The sequence below is a fragment of the Gasterosteus aculeatus genome, chromosome 21 (assembly GCF_964276395.1).
Source record: "Gasterosteus aculeatus chromosome 21, fGasAcu3.hap1.1, whole genome shotgun sequence".
In the NCBI taxonomy this organism is placed as follows: Eukaryota; Metazoa; Chordata; class Actinopteri; order Perciformes; family Gasterosteidae; genus Gasterosteus; species Gasterosteus aculeatus.
Genome location: NC_135708.1, coordinates 3244123 through 3267076, shown reverse-complemented (window position 1 = coordinate 3267076; position 22954 = coordinate 3244123). Strand labels below are relative to the sequence as shown.

General features: G+C 46.0%; 1 long non-coding RNA gene and 1 pseudogene across 2 annotated transcripts in view; both read left to right on the top strand.

Annotated features, from left to right (window-relative positions):
- Nucleotides 1-22954, top strand: part of LOC120814248 (dual specificity calcium/calmodulin-dependent 3',5'-cyclic nucleotide phosphodiesterase 1A-like) — a 609273-nt pseudogene that overhangs the window by 150250 nt on the left and 436069 nt on the right. The window lies entirely within an intron of this gene.
- On the top strand, nucleotides 8579-10336 carry LOC144390414 (uncharacterized). Its single transcript, XR_013454453.1, has 2 exons — nucleotides 8579-9053; nucleotides 9604-10336. It is a non-coding gene; the product is annotated as an uncharacterized LOC144390414 (long non-coding RNA).

Sequence of the window (22954 nt, the reverse complement as noted above, 5' to 3'; positions counted from 1 at the left end):
CTCTTACTGCTCTGCAGACGCTCAGCCAGCTCCCCCTGCTTCATTCTCCTCAGGAAGTGCACTGATATCTTCACAAAGGCCTCTCTGCTCCTCCTCTGCTCTTCTTCCAGCTCCTCCTCATCCTCTTTCTCTAAGCATTCTGGGTAATCTGAACTAATAACCTTCTGGATCTTCTTCAGCTCGTTCTTCACAAAAGTGAGGATGTTCTCCTCCAGCAGCTGGAACAGAACATTCTATGAATGACACCAACTAGAACATGAAAGCCACCATCAGGTCTATGTTGGACAGACGGACAATCCACTGGTCTACAAAGTGCAGCATGGAGATGATGGTGAACTGAGAGATGTTAAAGTAGTTGTACATGTACACACCATGAAGATGGAGTCCAGATGTGTTTGATGCTGCTGGGCAGACGGACCTGTGGGAACCTCTGAGCTCTCCTGGTCCTCTCTGTGGAGGAACATGAACCATCAGCTCACATGATGTTTGGACCATCAACACCAATAACACATTAGTTAAAGCTATTGGCTTCCGTCATGATTGATCATGATGAAAACCAGATGCTGAAGACTGTCGATGATGACGGACAGTTTATTAGTTGAGGGACAGTTAGTCATCAGTTTCATCTGGTTTTAGTTCTTACTGTGGGTCATAAAAACAACGTCTGCAGACCTCTGCATCTGGTACAAAGTCCTATGGAACTACTCCAAACCTCTTTAGTCCGTCCCCTGTCCTCTAGAAGTCTCCTTAGATCTTCTGAAACTAGTCTTTGGACCTTTTCACAGAGTCTACTGACGATACTTTGTCCAAACCTCTGCATGGAGTCCAGAGACCACGTCAGCTGGTCCACAGAGCACTGAGTTTATTCTAATCACATGTTCAGTCCCAGTCGTCTGTCTCCAGAAACCTGCAGCTGTCTCCAGATGTGACCTCTGATGATCCTGATGTGGAGGAACTGGCTCACATTGTGTTTACATCTGAGGATGTTTACAGTTAATGATTCACACTTAAACACACACAGACCAGTTAGATGAAGATAATGAGTTCTGCCATGATGGATCGTAATGGAAACAACACTTTAAACAATGAACAAACATTTATGTAATTCATGACTGAGGATCAGAACAGTTCTTCATCTGTTTAAGAACTTACTCTGGGTCATAAGAACGGCGTCCATCTTTGAAGTTAATCAGATGACCTTTAGACCGATCACTCTTCATCGACAAACATCTGGGTTCAGGAGACTTTCCTCTCTGCTGATGTAAACTGAAAGAAACACTGAGATTACATCATCACATCATCATCTAATCATGAAGCATCAGCTCACATGGTGTCCGTCCTCACAGAGACCAAAACAAGGTAAAGGTCCATGACGTGAGGTCTGGATGTGGACCACATGACTCCCTGTAGTGGTTTAGGTCTACTGGTCCTGCTGGTCCCACTGAGAATCAACAGCTCAGTCTTTCAGCTCACTGTTTTCTTCCCCAGTCAGTTTGGTTTAGTCCCAACAGGTCTCACCAAGTCCTCCATGGAGCTCTCCCTCCCTCACTGGACACTGCTGAAGGGCCCTGGAGCAAGAAACCCAGAACCTCCACCAGAGAGTCTGGTAGAAACACCGCATCGTCAGCCTGAGACCCTCACCTTGCATCAACAGAGGGACCAACGTCTTTGAAGAGTGGAGGACGATCCATAGACTGGTTACTCTTCATGGACACACAGCTGGGTCCTGGTCCAGGTCCTGGTGTCTGATGGATCCTGGTCACATGTAGAAGCAGAGTCAGTGAGTCAGAGACGTTGGGACATGGAGACGAGTGGAGGACAGTTGGAGATGGTCCTCTCACCTCTGAGCTTTGGTCTGGCTGTCATGTTCCCCACACAGAGGGGCTTCAGAGGGAGGGACTGCGTCCTCTGGGTCCTCAGCCTGATTCATAGCAGAGTCCACACCTTCACACCTTCACACCAACCTGCTGGGAGAGCTCACACGTTATTATCTTCATCAGGACAAACACACAGAGCTCATTCACCTCAACACTAAAACTCTCATGGGACACTTTGTGTTGTTGTCTTGAGACAACGTGTCAAGAGACGTCATTTTAAATTCTCATCCTATAAATGTCGTGTTTCTTTTAAGCGCTTTCCTTTGGCAGGAGGCAGCGGTCCATCAGGACGTTATTTATGTTAAATCACTATATAGGCGACTAAAACTCAGCATGCAGAATGACAACACGAGATATGTATAGTTTTATAATATCAATATTATAAGTAAGTATAGGTGGAAGGGAACCAAAAGTGTGGTGCAAAGATCAGTCCTGTAAAACCAAACAAAAGGTTGTTTATACTCAAACCATACAACATATTTTATATTAGTAATATTTATATTATAGACCTTGTATATATATGTATATATACGAGTTCGATACCCGCTCACTCCTCTCTCATAACAAACAGGGACGTCCGACTTTTAGCGGAGTCTAAATTATTTCCGAGTGCGAAATAAATCGAACTTCTAGGGAGATGAAATACGTTCCTGGTGGTATTTATTACGTAGTTATCGTGATTAGTAACGATTGAAAAGTTCTTCTCTCTTTATTGAACCAGTATTGGCAATTTCTCAACGAGGAGAGACGCTGCAGAATCGGCGGCGGCTTTGCGCATGCGCGCGTTGATTTCAGCCTGCACGTGACGTGTGTCTCCTCTGACTGCAGCTGGACTGCTGCGAGCCGCCGGGTTCCTGCTTCAGTGACGTCACGCCACGTCAGACACCACAGAAGTCTCCAATAAAACCAGATAAGGTCGCTGGTCGCTTTTGACCAGAAGTCGCCAAGAGGGTTTATAAAGTCAATGTACCAAACAACGAAGGAGCCTGCGCATGCGCACATCTCAAGTCATAATGTCGACTTTCTAACTCTTTTTTTGTGGCGGAAATGGACTTCCATGAAAATCCCCGTAACTAGCAGAAAGAAACCTGTCAGCGGACCTGACAAGCGCCGCTTCAAGCCTTTGCGCATTAACTCTGCGCAGACATGATCCCCTTGAGTATCGCGACGTGCTAGTTTAGCCGCTACAACAACAACTAGCCAGTAACCGCAGATTCCATTTCAATAATAAAGATACAAACTTCTCAGTAGTAAATGAATTCACGTTTCAACTGCTCTATGCGGTGTTTACTCAGGTCGGTGATGTTTTAACGTGTGTAGTGGAATAAATAAAACATATTCCGGTGGTGGCTGTGTGGCAACGAACAACACTCTGAACGGCGGCCGCCATTTTGTTATGCGCACACGCCGTCTGCGCATACATGCCGCTTCCCACGTGATCCCGTTTTTCCTTAAGCAGGAAAAGTAGAAGGCAAAAATGCCACCTAAGAAAAAGATGAAACCTCTCGCTGACCAGAAGACTATTGCATCTGTATGTTCTGCTCCATGTGCCTCTGCACCCTCCCTGACTTTGATCCGCCTCCCGACAGTTCTGCTTAGTATTAAAATATAAACACGCACACTTAAGCCTAGTTTATGCTTCTGCGTTTCAGTTTGTTGTCTGTTCAAGTTTAGACTTCTGGAGAAAGACAAACTTCCTTTTACCTTTTTAAACTCTTAAAATGCTCATCCTATAAATGTAGTGTTTTACAAGATGAATGTTATCACTCTTCTTCCAGCAGATGGAGCTGTGCTGTTTCTCCTCTTCAGAGTCCAGAAGTCAGTAAAACACAGACCAGTAAGGTGACCTGTAGCTGTCCTGATGGAAACACTGTGGTTACCATGGTAACATGGGGAAGCTTTCTCCTGATGGGATGCTTCACTTCACCATGTGATCAGTTAGTAAAAGGTTGACTACAACCTGCTGATCAATGAGAGAAAAACTGAAGACTAAAGAAAACAAACCCAGTCAAACACTAAAAAGTGACTAAATGTGTTTAAAGCAGATGAAGAAATGAACATGAAGCTTTGTGGACTTAAAGGACTGAAGCAGCAGGTGAGACAAACAGAGCGTCTCTCAGGTGTGTTTCAGGAACAAAGGCCCAGGTGAGCTCTGTGGTCCCTGCTGGGTCCTAGTGCCCCTCCGTCTGCTACCTTCCCCTCCTCATCAGTAACAGTCCTCACAGACCCCAGATCAGACTGAGCTCCTCTTCTTCATCACAGCGTCATCATTCAGACTAACAGCAGCTTCTCTCTGCCTGCTCACACAGGCGCCATCTTGTTTCCCAGCTTTAAACAATCACACCTTCACAACCATCAATGATGTCATTCAACCAATCACAGCTGCACTTACTGAGCTTGTAGACATGAACTTCCTCAGTGAGCAGCTCTCTTCTGTCCTCAGCAGGTCCGTGTAGAAAAGGAGCTCCGTGCTTCACTTCAGCTTCCATCAGACGGAGTGAAGTGACGCAGCTTGCTGTCTTTCATCAGAGAGGGTGGGTCCTCACGTCACCATCAAAGTATGCAGTCTGACTGGTTGACTGATTCTCAGTCTGAGCTGTTAACAGGGTCAAACGTCCTCGTGAACAGAATCCTCCTCACGGCTCAACAAGAGTCTTTCAGGATGAAAACCAGCATCTGTGGAACGATCCTTCCACCTTGTAAAGAGTTGCTATGACAACAGACTGGATGCTGTTGTTGGACCAGATGGTTCAGAGGACCCGTGCACGCCCCTCTTTGTCACCTGGTCTTCTTCTACATGTAGACTAGTAGGGAACACGTGATGAAGCAGAAACCTTTGTAACAAATGTAGTGAAGAGTTTATATTGAATAAAAACATCCACTAAGACAACAGAGTCTGAGCTGAGAGTGTTTTTATTCTTCTCTCCACTTTGATGATCAGCTTGAACCTGTTGGGGCGGAACAACTTCCCCACGTATCAGTCTGAAGCCGCCTGCCAAATCACAAAGGACATGTTGTTACATGCAGTGTTCTACTTCCTCATCACATGGCACCTTGAACCCTCTGGCTCATATACCTGCTGTGCAAAGGATTGTGGGTAAGAACAGCCAGTAAAGCAGCCTGCTTGCACACAGTAAGATGTGACTGAATGTAGAACACAAACTGTAATTCTCTCCAGCTTCTGTCATTGATCATCATGAAAACCAGATGCTGAAGACTGTCGATGGACAGTTTATTAGTTGAGTGACAGTTAGTCATCAGTTTCATCTGGTTTTACTTCTTACTGCGGGTCAGAAAAACAACGTCTGCAGATCTCTGCATCGAAAATACAAGTTCTAATGAAAGTACTGCAAAGCTCTTCAGACGGTCCTCTGACCTGTAGAAGTCTCCTTAGATCTTCTGAAACTAGACGTTGGACCTTTCACAGAGCTGCTGGCAGTGACGTGCGGTGAGGTTGGTGGCTGGAGGCTCTGACTCTTTCAAAGTCACATTCACAAACATATGAATTCAACAAAGTAGCATAAATTCACCATCAACTGGCTGCTTGCACTTGGACTACTGGTTATGTTTCATGTCCCGTATCGTATATTCTTTTATAATACGGGTGAAATCAAGCGCTCTGATTGGTGGAGAGTGAGTCACGAGGTGCACTGAACTGAGCCATAATGTGATGTTACCTGTCTCAAGCGATTTAGGTCACTTTTTAGCCAAAGAGGAACATTCAGGTGGACGTCATGAGCCAAGTGAATGAATGAGACGGTGCGACATCGAGCAGGGAGACCTGCCATGTTTTCACACCACAAATGAATGTGAAATCCCTCACTGACATCAATCCATATTCACTTAATGTTACAATACAACCAATCATCATGTTCTTCATCTGGTTCTTCTGTTCAAGAGCTTAGTGAGGCTCATAAGAACCACGTCCATCTTTGAAGTCAGTCGACCTTTAGACCGATCACTCTTCATGGACACACAGCTGGGTCCAGGTCCAGGTCCTGGTCTCTGATGGGTCCTGGTCACACATGTAGAAGCAGAGTCAGTGAGTCAGAGACGTTGGGACATGGAGACGAATGGAGGACAGTTGGCGATGGTCCTCTCACCTCTGAGCTTTGGTCTGGCTGTCATGTTCCCCACACAGAGGGGCTTCAGAGGGAGGGACTCCGTCCTCTGGGTCCTCAGCCTGATTCATAGCAGAGTCCACACCTTCACACCTTCAGTACATCACATGTCAATTAGCTGACGCTAATAAGCCGCTTTACAACTCGCTGTAGATAAGAACCATTATAAGTCCAATGTAAGTGCTACAGTTAGTTAGTGTGTTAGTGGAGGTAGAGTCTGAAGAGGTGTGTCTTTAGTCTGAAGATGTGAAGGCTCTCTGTGGTCCTGATGTCTTCAGAGACCTCCTTCCACCATTTAGGAGCAGGACAGCAAAGAGTGGAGATCTAGTCGAGTGTTTTGCTCTCAGTGAGGAGGAACAAGCAGTTTATCACATGCAGAGCGGAGAGTGCGGGTCGGGGTGTCGGGTTGGACCAGGTCCTGGATGTAAGCTGGACCCCATCCATTCACAGCACGGTACGTGAGCACCATGTTTAGAGGACTTAGGAAGGTTAAAGAGCAGTGGAGCTGCTGCATTGTGGATGATCTGCAGAGGTGGAATGGTGGTAGCAGGAGACCTGCAGGAGAGAGTTACAGTAGTCAGACTGACGACGCTTCATGAATTAGACCAATGAATAAAATGCATTTAGTGTCCACCAGGATACAGCCCTGATTCTGACACTATGTGATCAATAAAGACATGAGAATAGTGGGACACCGCTGTCATGTTGACACTAATCAATAGAATAACACCAAAGCGCAGCTATGATTGTGTTCAATAAAATGATGAAAACCCCAGTGACATTGAACGCACCATCCAGTGTGACACCTCATTGCACCACGATGCTCCTCTTAATGTAGTGATGAAGTGGTGATCCAGAGGTTCTACAGAGGTCTTCACCTCCTTCAGAGACTCATTTATTACATGTAGTAATAAAAACATCTGATCTTTTTATGGAGGTAAAAAGACGGAAGAGAAGCAGAGTTGTTGTTTGACACTAAACTCAAATCTCACTTTTAAACCTTCAAACGAGCTCAGAGAGGATTTCCTCCTCCGGTTCCCCAGAGTCTCTGTTTATAGATGAAGTATGCTGATGTCCTCCTGTCTTGGAAATGAGTAGAATAAGTATGGTGGCTTGAGGGGGGATGGGCGGATGCGCATGCAAAATATTCACATAATTAGTCACATGTGTTGTCAGAAACAAACAAATGTCTGTGACCTTTTAATGCAAAGGGGATGTTGGGCCTCCACCCTGCTAATGAACCTCACCACGTGTTTCTTCACTGAGGACAAAGGAAGAACACAAACATATAGGGGTCCCCCGTGGCCTGATGCCAGGGGCTGATAACAGGACCCCTGAAGCTCTCCAGACCCCCTTGGCCATAAAAAGAGGACGTACCAAAGAACACCGAGCGCTCCCATTGGCCGAGGACAGTGACATTTATTCATGGACCTCAAGGTCATAAGAAGAGATTGCGCCAAAGGATCGATCTCTTTCTCCTGACTTCCCGTTAGTGACAGATCGAGACAACACAACGTTGTTTGGTTTCTTTTCTTTCCCTCCAATTCCCAAGTTTCAGTCTTAATCTCGCTGGACGAACTCAAGACTCGCGCTCCACTACGTCCCGCTTCCTTTTCCCTTTTGATTTCATTCCTGTTGACTCCAGAGGAGCGGAGAGACAGCTGCTCTCTGACCCCCCGCCGCCTCTGTTCCCAACGAGAAGTTCGGACCCCACGGCCGAAATCGCCTTCATCCACTGAGTTTCCCTACGCGGAGCTCAACTGTCCTCAGTCAGCTGGAAGCTGATGACCAACGCCCATCAAACAGTAACACTGGTTTTCTGGGCAGACTAATTTAGCGTGTTGATATGAACTTGATGTTTATTTGATTTGTTCAGTCATAACGTGGTACGATAGAGTCCGGATCAACGAATCCGCTACCTTTGATTTATGTTTGAATGTGTACCTGCAAATGTCGTAATGTCCCCTGTTGATCTGATGCTGTGATACGTTTGCTGTAAGAGAGTGAAAGCGCCGACTGTGTTACGCTGCTGAATGATGTCTCATGGTCAGAATAGTTCCTTATTTTCTTTTCTTTTCCCGGGTCTCCGCCGTGAGATCCGTTTGCCTGTGGTTTCATTTCGTATCGCCAGCCACATCGTTGGTTCTGTAACTGCACAACTGTTGTTGCGCGCAACCCCACCGTCGTTCCTTCCCAGCACCCCCCTCTGTGCTCGCACACACACACACACACACACACACACACACACACACACACACACACACTCTGGTTTTGATTGCTTGTTTAGTGAGTAGGTTTAAAATAAGTGTTATGGGGATTGTTGGTTGCAGTTATAGGTGATCTTGATCGGTGTTCCTGTGAGTTAATAAACCCTGTTATACTTTAAAGAACCGTTTTCCTGTGTTTACTTGTGCATTTATATGGTGACCGTTGACATACATCGCCAGTGCTCGAACTTAACTCCTTCCAACATCTTCACCCTCAATGAGTGAATATCAATTATGAGACTTGATTTATAGTATTGGTTATTGGTCCCTGTTAGCTCAGGGTGGTGCCCCGTTATTTATTCATTCTGGAAGGATGCCCAGACATATAACTGTTATCAGAAAGTAGTTTACAATGGGGGGGTGAGAGTGTGGCAGAGCACCCCCCTACAGAAAATACACCACAACAGACGACAGGATGATTTCTATGACTGCCTGCGAAGACCGCGAGCAAATGGTGGCTAATAGAGGCCGTAAGAGCAGGAGAGAACAGCCGTACCCTCTTACAGACTGTGATGTCACGAGAGGCTCGGTCTTGGAAGGGAGCTACGTTCACCGGAGATGGCTGTAACTACTACGGCTCCATCTGCTGGTGGAGGTAGGAACTCCACCCCGAAACTCAGAGCATTCCCCTCACACCTGAAACCCATCAGGGTGTGACGACCTGGAGGCCTCCATGAGGGCGGAAGACACACCGCTGAGGGAGGAGAGACGAGCTGCAGATTGGGCCCGCGGCAGAAGAGCAGACCAAGACAGAAGGATTCCCGAATGCAGGAGAGACCGAGAGGACGGTGTTCTCTCTTTAAAGAAGTGGATCTCCGTTTCCCCTCCAAAGACAAGACATTAGTTAAGTTTTACCGGCGAAGATCGACCGAAGCCTGAGTTACCCCCTGTTTTGACTGTTTTCTGTTTAATCTGAAGGACGTAAATTAAAACCTTTTGTTTGCATTTTTGAACTCTGTGTCCTCGCGCTATTTGAACTACCCCGGAGAGAGCGGCGGCGCCTCTCGTGACGTCACAAGACAAAGCGTAGAACACGTGGTTCCCGCTCATTTCCTTTGTTCAGTGGTGTGACTGGCCCGCTTTGCTAAAAGGGTTTAGTCAAATTGACGAAGCGATCAAGAGAGACAGAGTCAGGCTTACGGGGTTGTTAGAAAACGTCTTGTTTACGACAATACACCGGTTGCTATGCAACTTGGTATGCCTGCTACCTTGTGTAGACCGACAATCATCCAACTCTCGATCATCTAAAAGAACGACAGGTGGGTTGTTCAATTGTTCTGTGTAGATCTGAAACCGGGGTTCAATCATCCAGAATCCTAAAAATGTTTTTACTTTCAGACGCTTAAAACGTCAGCGTCCCTCCAATGAACTCCCCCCTCTTCTCCACCACCTCCATCTCTGATTCACACACTCCCACAGCCAGGGCCTATGAACACACAGGAAGAGAAGGCCTGTGAACCTCACCAGGCGTTTAAGGATTCTGGAATATGTTAGAATCTGGGCGCTACATCTGCTGAACAAGGTCTGGCTTAAATACAATGTAGAGATTGGTTATGGCTGTCAGACAAATGATCCCAGTCAGAAAAAACATCCTTGTTTGGAGCAATGCGACTGCTTCTACCAACTACACTTTGAACCGATAATGAAAAGTTTGTGGAATGAGAACTTCATATCCGCCGTCTCCCTGTTTATGGCTGTGGATCATCTTCATGTTGACTGGTACCACATCCAGGAGGCTGCGGAAGTTCTTTTAAACCATCTGAATTATGTGGACAATGCGTATGATACCATCCAAAAAATGTATGAGACAATGGACGGGGAAGACAGACAAAATGAATCAACTAACAAAGCTTGACAAGTGGTGGGAAGAAGTACGAGAGCAGGATGAGGAGTGGGAGGTACCCGATGATGATGAGACTGACGTCGACGTGTAAAAACCAAACACGCTGAGAGAAAAAATGAAGTGAACATCTTGAGTGTCCTGTAACGTGATTTTAAAAACGAATGTTATTCTTCAGACTACCGCTGATATGTTTTGTATAACAGAAATAAAACACATTTGTGCTCATTGGTACTTTGACCCTATCATGGAAGGGACGCTGCAGATGTATTATGATCCAGCACATCCCGAAGGATTGGGCAGTGTGGCTGAACTGCCGTTAGAGAAGGAACCGGGGCGACGCCGTCAATGTCCGCGGTGAATTCATTTTTATTGGAGCAGGACGCGTATCCGCTGCACGCTGAGGCAGCCGTACATTGTCCGAGGAACAGGGTGTTGGTCAGCGGTATCGACAGAGAGTTTCAGATGGATCCTGTTGATATGGGAGAACATGCAGAGTATCGATGTATTTTCCAAATACGTGTGAGTTAGATGACTTTCTAACAAATCAGGCTCCACTGTCGCCAGAGCCTCTAAAGACCTTCTGAGTGAGGGCCGTATACCAGTGAGACTGCAAACTGACCAAGGGACAGAGTCTTATAATAAGCCGTTTAGGAGACTGTTGGATCCACATAAAATGACACATTTTTCAACCTCAAACGAGACCAAAGCAAGTGTGGTGGACATACAAGACACGAATGTGGAGATATTTAACATCTGTTCACTCAGATATGTGGACGTGGTTCAAGATCTTGTAGACGTGTAGAACAACTCTCATCACAGATCTATAGAAATGGCTCCATCGGCTGTAAACAAAGACAATGAAAAGGTTGTTAGCTTCAAATTAAAGGGGGACACCGTGAGAATATCAAAACTCTGAGGTGTTTAGGAAGGGTTATAAACTAACATTCCCCGATGAGCATTTTATAATACCAGTGTATGGCCAGAGATGCACCAGTTTATAAGCTTACACACTGTGCGGGTGAGTCTGTGAAAGGGGCGTTTTACGAGAGGGAGCTGCAAAAGGTAATTATAGGTAAAAACAAAGTCTTTAAAATAGAAAAAATCCTGGACAGAAGTTAAGAAGCAGGTGATGGTAAAATGGAGAAGCTGGCCGGATAAGTTTAATACGTGTGTCTTAGAAAAAGACATTGTGGACGTGTGATTAAAAAGACAAACGCACACACCGTAAGAGGTCACTCTTTATGTCACGCTACCAAGTAGCGCCTCATTCCAGGTATATCCTAAGAATGAGATATGGAATTATAGGTGGGGTGGGGGTTTGTGACTCTATACAGGCAATAACTAAAGCGATTCATTTACCACTTAGTAGTTACCCTCCTCTGGCGGGTGTATCGATGCATTATAGCCGTGTTATAAATCCCATCTACTTCCTGCGAGTGGCGTCGGAGTCAACTATGACCTTTGAAGGACATCTGGCGGCAACACTGGGCTTTAAACACAGGGAACCTTTTCCATTACCGTCAAATACCAAATCCCTTTTTGCCCCAATAAACACCGTAGAGTTGACAAGCGTTGGTAATGGCACAGATTTTATGGGAGTTCTAGCTTGTGATCCACTTCCTAAACGTGCATTGCACAAGTATCCGGCTATGATGATTGTAAACACGCACCAGGTTGGCTCTTTATATCACAAAGCACAAGCACGTTTTTTCTTTGATAGTTTTGGAAACCCTCCAAATTATGAAGCATTCCCGCATGAAATAGTTAATTTTCTCAATTATAACTGCACAGACGTGTCTTATTCTAGAATAATCTTGCTACGGAATCTTGTACGGACATAATTTAGTTAATAACGATGCAATGGTCTGTCATTTTGTTCACAAAATACACCCCTCTGTGTGCTGTGGGGATACTTTTTCATGTGTACAATGTGCGATCTAATGTCGAAATATAATTTTATTCATTTTATCAGTCTTGTTGCCGATATAATACAATACATAAAACAAAAAAATGTGGATTAAGTATATTCAAAAGTGACATAAAACAAAATAATAGGCATTCACTACATTTGTTATAAAAAAACAACACAATTACATGTCAAAGAATAATGAAATGTTAAAGGTTTAACCATGAATCACCCATCAGCCAATGAGATTTAGCCTTTTTGGCCTTTGGGGTCTTAAAGGTTCTGCTACCTAGAGACCGACTAGTCTAAGACCTCGGACTGAATGAGGCCTGAAGGGGCGTTTTTATACAAAACCTCCACCCGATGGGTGTAGAAGGGTCTAAAACATTATACAGTGACACTTTTCACCAGGTCATACAAACGTGTGCCTTTGATCCTTTGATCACTGATGATAATCTCGCCCTCGTCTGTCCATTATGTGCATTCAGCATGTTTCCTACTTTTTTTAGGCATGTGTCGGATGACATTACTCCAAATCACATCTCTTCTGAGCCCTTCATCAACATCTGTTGAGGCACAGCTGCTTTCATGGGGTGGTAGTGATGGAGACAATACGCCCGTCTCCCGCTCGCCCTGTCGCACCACAGACAAGTGTCTCTGTAAAATACCACCATGTGTTTGGGCCTTTTCATACATGTCGGCGTCAGGTTGCTTCAATACATCGGTTCATTTTGCACGGCCGGTCTTATAGAGCTGCGCTGCTCATGTTGCTGCTGCTTCATCCATTCAATCTGCTGCAGGGGACCAGAGACATTATTTGAGCGTGCTCCATTTGACTTCCCCCGGTTGACCAGGTTAATTATAAAAGTAACGGTAATAAAAATCCCCCCGTCTGATTGAGCCTCTTTTCCTTCTTGTTGAGTCTGATCTTTTTATCGGCTACCAGTCTGATGAGATTCTTCTTCTTCTTTAAAAGTACAAACTGTTTGTCGGTCAACGGGATCTGACCTCTTAACACGTTGATCTCACACAGTGCATTAATCCAATCTCTGTTTGCATCAGCCACAATGACTCTCCTCACACGGGGAGAGGATTCATACATGGATTCTAACAGAGTCACATTCCTCCACATGCGTGACCACATTCTGTGTCTGAGCGACAAAATGAGATAGTTAGTGTTTAAACTAATAGTGCGGCTAGTTTTACCCTGAATAAATACATTCTGCACTAAATACATACAGCTGAGATTTCTATGATGTACGTATTTGGTAAAAACATTGATAACTTCTATATCATTACTGCTGGCATTCATTAAATGGTCTCTGATGAGTAGGTTGTCTTTGTCCTGTGGTAGTAAAACATCATCACAGAGACTCTGGTAAGCCCTCTACAACGTATATAAAGGCTGCCAACATGAATAAATGTGCACCATGTTATCAAAACGCTGTGAAATATTCTTGATAAAGAGTCTTTGCTGGATTCGATGGTCCTCACTACCAAACTAAAGGGATGTTGTAGCCGCGCATCAAACCCTTGATCCCCATTAGTAGCCAGAGGGCAGCGTGGTGTAATCGGGCAACACCCGCCGCTTATTGTTCACCACTTGGACTTTCCTTTTTAAGACGGAACCTCTTCTTGTCCCGTTTGATGGTTTCAGACAGTCAACGTATGTGTGCTGTGATTGGCTACAGCAGATGGAACGAGACCAATCAGCGCGTGGGGCGGGACAACCGCCGCGTCACGGCCATTTAACGCGACGCCTTTGCATGTGACGCTGGTTTTACCTTGTAGCGTGTCGTGTGCGTAACATACAAACTGTGTGACGTCGTCTTCTTCGGCCCGGACACACACATCACATGTTTAGTTGGTCAGTCACCAAGATGTGGCCCAAGGGGGGGAACCCGATCGCCGTACCCTGATGTAAAGACAACGCTGTCTGTGTCGCAGTACAACAGCCTCTCCTGCAGCTTATCTAGCAAGTCGTAAAGCATCAACCTGGCGTGGGCCGTTGTCATGGCTCCTGTGAAGACATTTACGTCCTTTACACCAGAGTTGCTGCTGTCTGCATGACGCCGCTGCACCAAAGCCGCCTCATCTGGGATCAAACAGAATTGTCTCACATCAAACTGGTCGTGAACATCAGGAATCAGGAAACATTTATTAGCCAAAATATGTCAAACATACAAGGAATTTGTCTTGGCGGTTAGTGCGCGACAGTAGACAGACAAGACAACAGTGCACAAGTAATAAAATAAAGTGGAATGGAATGCTAATGCAATGGGTTAGTAGAATAAGGCTAAGGCTATGGGTTAGTATAAAACAAGAGAATAAAGTTTAAAAAATTTAAATATTAAAAAGTTAAAAAGAAAAATATTAAGCATAAAGTGCACTAACAAACGAGTAACAGACAAGTGACAAGTGACAAAGTGATGAATTGCAGTTAAAGTGGCATGTGCAGTATGAGGGGGAGTGACCGGTGGAGTGTTATAGTCAGGCAGTGGGGGACCGGCTCTGTTGATGAGCCCGACTGCTGACGGGAAGAAACTGTTGGTGTGGCGGGAGGTCGTAGTCCTGATGGACCTCAGCCTCCTGCCAGATGGAAGGGGCACAAACAGTTTTTGTCCGGGGTGAGAGGGGTCGGCCGCGACCTTTTTAGCTCGCTTCAGAGACCTGGAAGTGAACAAGTCCTGCAGGGACGGCAGATTGCAGCCGATCAGCCTCTCTGCAGAGCGGATGACCCGCTGCAGCCTGCCCTTGTCCTTGGCTGTGGCTGCAGCGTACCAGACGGTGATGGATGAGCAGAGGATGGACTCCATGATGGCCGTGTAGAAGTGGACCAACATCGTCTTTGGCAGGTTGAGTTTCTTCAGCTGCTTCAGGAAGAACAACCTCTGCTGAGCCTTCTTGGTGATGGAGCTGATGTTCAGCTCCCACTTGAGGTCCTGGGAGCTGAACATCAGCTCCATCACCAAGAAGGCTCAGCAACTGTGATCAGCTGACATGTTACTCCTCATGCTCAACCGGCCCCACAGAGAGTTTGTTACAGCTCCTCATGGTTTTGTAGTCTGGGTTTAGCTGAATGTCCTCCTTTTATTTCTCCCCATCAGCCTGTGTTTTGACGTGGCCCCGATAGCCTGATGCCTCCTGCTTGCATTTCATGAACGTCTTCACATGTCCACTAAACAATGTGCTTGTTTTGTTGGGAGAATGCCAGACTTCATGGGTGGACACAATCCGCTGACCCTTTTCCACAGACGTCTGTAGCTCCAGGGACCCGAACCCCAGACAGCTGCCTCTCTCTCTCACTGTGAACACACTCACAAGGTTGGTTCAAAGTGTCAGCACACAACCCGCACAGCGGGAACATGAGCTTTCCATGACATCTGTACGGCAAGACGGGGAGAAACAGCCCTCGGGGGGGGGGCACTGTGCACTTTATGAAGCCGTAGTAATTATCCATGGACTCAGAATCCCTGACGATAATCTGGAGGTGGCCGACGGGATGCTGTTTGTTTCTCTGTACAGTTGGATACAGACTTGTAAAGTCCTAGTATCTGATTTTTTCATCATCGCAGACCTTGTGGTACAACTTCATAGCATCTGTACGCCGGCCAAAGAGCCTTTGTAGGATCCAGACGTTTGTGCTGTTTGTACGTGGCCATAAAGGCCTGTACAGAAGCGCCGGATGGTTCTGATGAGGCCCACTCACACTCCCACATCAGCACAACGTTCAAACCCTGTTGTTTCTGCAGGGCATCTGTTCTCTCCATAAGCGCCTTGTGTTGTTACCATACGGGACTTTGGTGACGGGGTTCATGTCGCTCTGTATGCGACATTTGACACATCCGGGAAAAAAACAACCGGCCGATTCATAACAAGCGAATTCTAACCGTCCACATAGAACGGAGCAGACTGGTGCTCCCCGTGGTTGAGTGCATGTCTGATGTCAATATTCTCCGTGTGGGACACGTATTCAGGCCACTGCATGGAAACATCACAATACGTCTTCTTGTGTCTTGTGGAGCCCCTCGTGTGTCAGAGCCACCGTGTCCCGCGGGAGGAACAAGGTTCTGAACACACCCAAACAGCTGGATGGCAAAGTGGTGAGAGGAACAGGGTGGAGCTGCGTGCGTTCTAGGAATGTTCCACCATGAATGGAGCACGCGCTCCACAACGCCTCTACATCATTGACACAGCAGGCTGAGCTCTGCCTGGAAATCACATTTCTCTCCACAAACTGTGCTGCACCACCTCATGAATGAAGTTTGTTCAGTGTCACACGTCTCGTACCCGTAGTAAGACGGGTCGGGGTCTCTGCCAACGTAGTATTCATTCGCCCTCCTGTTGAACTTGTGTGGAAAATAACCTTTTTCCACATCCTCAAACCCCAACGCCGCGGGTGTTTGTGCCAAACGCATGCGTAGAAAACTAAGTGAGTCTTCTGATGTCTGCTGGTCTGCGTTGTCATACATCAGCGTGACTCCCACTCATGACCACCGTGGGCCGGATCTTCTGTTTTACACGATACTCCAGGATGATAGAGTTGTCAAACCAGATGCATTGTGGGCTATGGATGTATAAGCTGTGTGTTCTGGTCTTGTGTCGTTCCTCACAAGGTGCTTACCGTTATGAACGCGTGTCTCACAGTCATACAACATGTGTGCTGTTTGAGGCTCTTTCTTTTCACTGGGTTGAATGAAGCATTCATGCTCGTCCTCAGCCTCCATTTGTGGCTCCACAGTGGAAACACACGTCGGCTTGCATGTGTGCGCTTTTTACCGCCTCTGTGTGTTTCTCCACACGCCTCACAGTATTTCACAGCGTCACACGGTACGACGGCGTGTACTGCTTCTGGACGCTTGTGCTGATCAAAACCATATTTAGATTCACATCTGCGTTCACAGTCGCTGCGTTTCTGTGTGTTGGTTGTGTGTGTTGGACATTGTGTTGTATAACAGCTGTTTCCAGTGAGCCGGGTCTCATATGTCTGGTACCAATACTGACATACACATGTAGCCCAAACCATCCGGTCTTATTTCCAATCCTGTGCTGGTGCTCATTGTATAGATGGAGCCACACTGTCTGCAGGTGGGGTGTGTCGTGTGTTCTGAAGCCCTGCAGGCGTTTACGACCTGTCACATGGTGGAAGATGATGACCTTCAGCCCCAGATACCTTTCAAAAGCCGCCACATCGGCATATGTTCATTTAGAAGGAGCGTCCTTGTCTGGGCGGATGAAACGTGCTAAACACAGATTGTTATCCCTGTTGTTTGCTGCGTACAGAAGACAATATCTGATCATAGGGGATGTTTCCTAGTTTTAAACCCACCGCCTCCGCTTCCATTTCCTGCCACGGAGACCACGATGTCCAGTTCATGGTCCGTTATAGAGTCATCGTCACTTTGCAGCACATGAACAGATCTACATGGTACGAGTCGTCTGCGTCGAGAACGGTTTGCACGCCGCTGGCCAACGACGCTCCATGTGACACAACGTGGAGAACGCCGCCTTCATCAACACGGACTGACTCTGACGTTCCACCGCTCACTTTATTTCTCACCTCACTCGTCACTTTCTGTTGGCTGGTGTACTTTATCTTAAAGTTGAAATGTAACTTTTATTCCTTTATGTTTAAACTAACCCATCGCCTTATAGGCTGTACTTTATCCTCCAATGATGGAGCAGTTCTCCGCTGCGCGTCGGGCCTAACAACGCCCCCCAACTCTTACATTATTGAAGATAAAGTGCTGCTTTTATAATACGGTTACCAGCCACATTATGAATAGTAAGTAAATAGCTGCTTTCAGCACTAAACAGTTGTAGCCAACAAACGTTGTGTGTCTCATTTCAGGAGTCTAGAGACAAAATAGTCCCCGTACGTGCAGGTAAACAGCATCGGGTGCTGCACCGTCTCATTCATTCACATCTCTCATAACGTCCACCTTCATTGTCCGGTTGTGGAAGCTCGCGTTGACCCAAACTGATCATTTGTGGGATTTCTGGTCTCTTCTCGGCGATCGCCACTGAGCTGAACACTGAAATGTCAACGAACGGCACAAAATCTGACCTGTTACTTTGTGTGCAGTGATACGGAACGCTCGGGTCAATGTGACCAGCAACTGTACATTATGGCTCAATAATGCACCGTGACTCACTCTCAACCAATCAGAGCGCTGCATTTCATCTACCCGTATTATAATATGCTACAAGCTGCTAGAGGTTTAGAGCTTAACAACAGGAATCCAAAGGGATGCATTTTACTTCAGGAGAACCTGAACGTGTTTCTATTTAGTCTCTAAAAAATGTCTTGTCTTCTATGAGGTCAAACACTACGTTGTGTTACCAGAACCTGCTGCAAACCCACAACTGGTTAATTACTATTTGTTCTGTCTGAGTCAATTGAAGGTATAAGGGCCCATTATAAATGCCTCTCATCCTCTCATCAGCAGATCTCATGTCATGGGAGGAATAGGTGCATGGGAGTCCTCACTGAATGACTTTGTATGATCAGTGTGTACAAATACATGAAATGAGCATATTGGGTACAGTTATACAGTACATTCATTAGGTATTTATTCCTCAATGGAAACAGAACAAACTCCCAAATACAACAGTAACAAGCAGCATGTTGATGTATAAGCTGAATATCAGTTAGCAGAGGAGCGTTGGGGACACAGGAAGTCACTGGTGACCTCTCTGTGACCTCTGGCTTGGGTTAGACCACTTCCTGTTCAACAAAGGAGACGGCGGTATGAGGATCATCAGACTGTGTGGTTAATGCTGCTAATCACCACTCTCATTCATTCACATTGGTTTATTATTAACATTATTGTTTAATGTTGCTTTTGTAAAATGGGACATGAGGTGTTTCTCCTAAACAACCTCCATCAGTCCATGTATGAATGTGATGTGATTTCCTCTGAGCATAATACTAATAACTCTGTAGTACCTTGGATGAGCTCGTAGATGTTGCAGTAGTTGGTGCCGTGGTCTTTAACGGCATACCAGGTCTCAGAGATGGACACGGCCTGCAGACAGTTACAGCTCTGTGTTAAATGAAAGAGAAAGAGACACTGTGCTTCTCCTGCAGCCACTCGGCTGGCTGCAGGAGAAGATCCTCTTCCTTACTCCCTTTCACAAAGACATTGCAGGTCTTTGGTCTCTTTGGCTGATGTTCCCGTTTATTACTCTTCACAAATGACAAAACAACTCGATGTGACTTGGCTTCCTGGTCTGGCTCGGTGTGTCTGCTTTGCAGTAAAAACGCTGTGATCTCCCCGTCAGCCATGCATCATTACCTGAGTCAGCACTTTAGTTGGGAGTGAAAAGCTACGGAAAGGTGACAGCAGGAGAAGAAGTGACAGGAGGCCAGCCGGTAGTTGATGTGCTCCACGTAGCGTGTGAAGGGAGTGGTGTGTTTGGCTGCTATGAAGTGGACACAAGCAGACTGCAGCTGCACAGAGAACACGTACTAGTTAACTAAAAGTGATTTCACTCACTTACACTTTCATATAAAAGACTGAAAAGACATGAACTAAATACACTTTCAGCTGAAATACGTGTGTGTGTCACAGACAGACAGCAACGGTCTCACATGTTTTCACAAGGTCGCTGACGGTCAACCACCTTAATAACATTATTTAAACAAAGTGACCTGTTCAAACTATTTAAGAGAAGCGCTTCAATTTCTACCTTCTACACGGTATTTATTGTAATCAAATCCTCTGCAGTTCATCGGTTGGTGTTTGTCAGCCTCTGTGGCTGTAACACACTCGTCTTACCAACTTAATAACACAAGTTGACCAATGGTTGGGGACCATTTAGTGGCCTTCATTAGTCTCTGGATACTTGGGGCACATTAGTATTTATAAAGCCCATCCTTGGCCTGCTCTCCTCTTTTCTTACTAGCTACTATATGTTCTCCCCTAGAAATCCATCAAAGTAGCATGAAAGCCTTGGGAGTTCAGTCTGTAGTGACCCTGAATATATGAACCATGAATGTAGACCTTGTGACGGCACCACAAGAAGAGTTTGTGGACATTCAGTCATTGGCGTTGCCAGGCAACAGCCTTGTTCTCACAGATGGTTTGTGTCATGTGACAGTGTTTGGTTGTTTTGGTGGGGACCAATAATTGGGACTATCGTTGTCATCAACACACACCTGGTACAGACACCTGTGTCCTCCCATGGTGCAGCCAGCCATGGTTCTCCACATGTTAGTCTGTGACAGCAGGGATTCATAAACCACTCTGCAAGGTGTCCCAAAGTACCTGCGTGAGAAAATACAGCACCGTGCTCACTGAACGTGTGTTTAGGTGCACGGGACCACTCGGCTTGTCAACACGCAACACTGCAGCTTGCAAATGAAACGGCGCCATCTAGTGGACATTAGCTGTACATGTTGGTCTGAGGCTTCATGACAACTGTGTCTCATCTTTATTAGGAAGCCTTTAAAGGCTACAGGTCACATTCTAGTCACAAAACAACATATATTTATATATATATATGTTGAATTCTGTTTGGCTTCCAAACTCTCAGCCAATGAGTGTCAACAAAAGACGACATGTCCCACCACGTGTCCCTTCTGTCTCAGGGACTGTAAGAAGAATGAAGATCACAGTTAAACTCTTTCTCCCTGTCGCCCTTCACTCATGTGTCCCTCAACAAAACATCTCATGGTGGAGCTGAATAAGAATTCACTTCATTATTCTGATGTTACCAACGATGGCTTGACAGAGAAGCACCATCTTCTCCAGTATGGTCTGGTATGTATGCTCCAGAGTCCAATCTCACATGTTGTACTAATGGACACTAGAAGACCACATGTTCATTACATGGCTCTTAATCGATGGACAGGATGAGACGTTTCACCATTTCCATCTTCATCAACATCATCATCGTCATCTTCTCGATCTACATCATCTCCAATTCGTCTCCAATTCTTGGACGTCTGGTTCTACTTCATCTAAAGAAAAGCATGTTTGATGAGCACACTCACCCCGTCACACTGCTTGGTTGTTGAATTCATCTTCCTGTAATTCTCTTTGTAACCATTTTTAAAATAACCAATAAAGTTCATAAATGTGGTAGATGCCTTCAATCTCAATCTCCTCAAGAGATTTTCCTTCTTCCAAGAGATCCTTTCTCCATTGCCAGGAGAAGCTTTGAGATTTTTGACTTTTTCTGAGACACCCTGAAAAGACAGAAGTGTCCTCTGACGGGTAGAAACATGCCATCAGCTTGTGTTTGTCCTCCAGTGTGGAGAAGTATAAAGTGAATGTGAGACAGTCGTGTACTACTGTATTCTCCCAATGAGCCACATGTAGCTGTTATGTCCAGCCCTGAGTATGAAGTTAAGTTGGCGGGCTATTTATAATTCTTCGGTTATGTGTTATTGTTTACTCACCTCTCGTTTCAGATTCCTTCCTCCCTCAGGTGTGTGGGTTCCACCTGGGTGATTATCAGCCCCTCCCTGATTGTTTGCACCTGGCCCTCATCACCCGGTGTATTTAGTCTGTGGGTTCCTGTCCTCTGTTGCCAGTTCGTCTTTGATACAATGTTCCTAGCGTTCCAGCATTTACTCCTGATAGCCTCCCTGTTACCGACCCCTGCCTGGTTAACGCGCTACGTCTCTGCCTTTTCCCTGCCGGATACCTTGCCTGGTGACCGACTGCCTGCCCGTGTACCGACCTTGGACCGGAACGTTTACGACCTTTGCACCTACCTGCCTTCTGTCGGATTCTTACACCCGTGTTTGTACTGCCATCCAACAGTAAAATTGGTTTACTGCACCTTCTTGTGTCTCCGAGTCGTGCAATTGAACCCACACACTTGTCTGCACCCTTTACAGTAGCGTCTCGCTGTGTGAAAGAAGAATACTTTCTAACTCACATGATTGACACAAAATGCACCCAAAGCATCTTCTGCTGTTAGAGCAGCTAAATACAGAAGGTCAAATGGCTCTGCTTCACTTTTACTGGGACTTTAAGGGCCGGTTAACTTGTAAAAACACACATATGGGGAATAAAAGGGAACATAAAGGCACCATTGAGCGCCACGGCCAACAAGAATCCCCATATTGTACGTTATCTCCTGGCCTGAACATCTCTCCTTCACAGCAAACAGGCACACGTGTGGCCTTCCTTTCACACTCATGTTTGTAACTCTGCAGCTGCTTCATGTGCTGGAGGAAGGAGGATCATCCAGAAGTTCTACATTCAGGCTGCCTGTAGTATTGTCACTAACTTCTTTGTTCCCCACATGTCACACTTGCTGATTGACTGAGCTTCAGATGCACGGACTCACTGTGGAACTCAGGCCCACATGGGGAATGAGTTCTTTCAGTTTGGATGCTTATTGACAGGAAACCGCAGAGAGCCGGTTAGCTGAGCCGTGATGCACAGGCTGAAGTTCTGTACCACAGCCTCACCAGACACCGACTTTGGTTTACATCCATAGATTGGCCTTTCCCTGCCATTGCACATCTGGATGAGCAGATGTACCAAAGGCATTACATCAAGTTGGATAATCACTGTAAAAGCATCACTACAGAATATAGTGCAGTGAAGGAGCAGCAGGATGCACAAACCTACATATCCACGAGAGATGGATCTCACAGGTTAGTCGGCCTTTAAAGGTCAGTTACCTTTAACTCTTCAAGAACGTTGCAAACCAGCATCCGGAAGCTTCCCATCAGGGAGCCAGGAAGTAGTCGGTGACGGTCCTCATGCGTTTGTGCGTGAGGAGGTGAAGCCGAGCCATGAAACCTGGAGAAACGTCCACATAGAATCACCTTGGACCTTCATATCAGCCCTGGACATGGCTGGAGATCAAAGTGACCTACGATGAGTTTGACACACCTGCTTTAGAGCAGAATGAGGATGTACTTTATTGTAATCATTTCTTTCAGCTACAATAACCATGTTATTAAGAGATGGAAA